The sequence below is a fragment of the Sturnus vulgaris genome, unplaced genomic scaffold, assembly GCF_052056855.1.
Source record: "Sturnus vulgaris isolate bStuVul1 unplaced genomic scaffold, bStuVul1.hap1 Scaffold_155, whole genome shotgun sequence".
Lineage (NCBI taxonomy): Eukaryota > Metazoa > Chordata > Aves > Passeriformes > Sturnidae > Sturnus > Sturnus vulgaris.
In genome coordinates, this window is record NW_028276072.1 from 2,399,908 (window position 1) to 2,401,551 (window position 1,644).

Sequence of the window (1,644 nt, forward strand, 5' to 3'; positions counted from 1 at the left end):
TAAAACAATATCCCATAACATCCCCTTGTTCTGGCACAGAGCACTTGGCTGCAGGGACACATTCCCATTGTTCTCAGCCAGGTTTCAGGAGTCAAACAGTGTTGTCTTTTCCCAGAGCTGTTCCTTCAGCTGGCCTGGGAGGGCCATTTGGCCTCTGCACCCACACTCTGGCTCCATTATTAGGACTGGTGCATCCAAACCCTTTATCTCCATGAACAGCAGTGATTTGAGGTGGATGTCCTTTTTGCACAGTTGTTCTAAAACTGCAGCATCAATAATTGTGCTACCCTTCCACAACTGAATATGGGGTTGAATAATCCAACTGTTCACTTCTGTTTAACAGAATTAATTAATTTATCCTTGATAATCTGAACTAATTACTGCTCCCATGACATGAACACTTTTCAAGGCCAAGCTTGAGTGAGCAATCATCAAACCAAAGTATCCTGGAGGAATCTGAATCACTATTCCAGTATTGATGACTCTCATTTGCTCCTGATTTCTCCTGATTAATTCCTATGCATGAAGGTCCAGCCCTGCAGCCTCTGGGGTGGCCCTGTCAGGGGCCATCACACCCGGAATAATTTCCCAGGCAGTCACAGTGTCACTGTCCATGGCTGTATTTGCAAACTGGGTGCAGCCATGCACATCCAGGGGGTTCCCATTTCCCAGTGGGGCCATTGTTAAGGGTAGGGAGCACATCTGGGAGATGGGTTCTCCATCGGGACAGGTTCCCATCTCCTCGTTTTTCCAACTGCTCTTTCAACAACTCCTTCATCTGTTCAATCAATGCTGCAGCTTGTGTAGTCTGGTATATGAAAAACCCAGCAGTCTTACTCACTGTATTTTTCACAGAAATAAAGCATTCCACATCCTAGTGTCAGCAAACCCTGTAAAAACTGCCAATTTCAGCCTTTCCTCTTTCATTCATTGTATACAATCTCACAGTTTACCAGTGATATTTGGGTCCTGGCCAATCATTTCTTTAGAGTATTCAGTGTTAAATCCCTGAGTAGCCAAAACTAAAAAAATCAGTATTTGGAACATTATTTTACAATGTTATTATATACATATAAATATATACATTAAAAAATAATTGTGTTTTACATACATATATATTTATTGTATTATTATTATTTCTCTTGCACAAACAAATCCAAGCTCAAGATTAAGAACCTCTTCTGCTCCTCCATGTGATAGAGTTCCAACAACAATTGATCCTTCTGTTGGTGCTGTTTCTGGGATTCTGTTTACAAATTTCACCCTCATCTTCCTATACCCATAAGTTCTTTTCCTTGTTCCAAGTGCAATTTTTGGATGCATTTTAATACATCCTGTGCTTCAGCTTCTTTCAGCTGCCTTCCCCATTGCTTACACAGTGCTCCAACCTCAGCCCCCTTTAGAGCCAGCAAACTCTAGGGAAGGTTTTCCCCATACCTGGGAATTTCAGACAAGACTGATTCCTTACATTTACATTTAAAAAGCAACATTTTGTGGTGATCTGGCCAGACTACACCAACTTTGTTTTACCAGTGGGCAGGGGCAGCAGCAGAGACACAGACACCAAGTTCAGCAATCAGTGTCATTTACTGTAGTTCAAAGCAGCAAAGCATCACAAAAGGAGAAGCTCAGCAATGCAGCCAA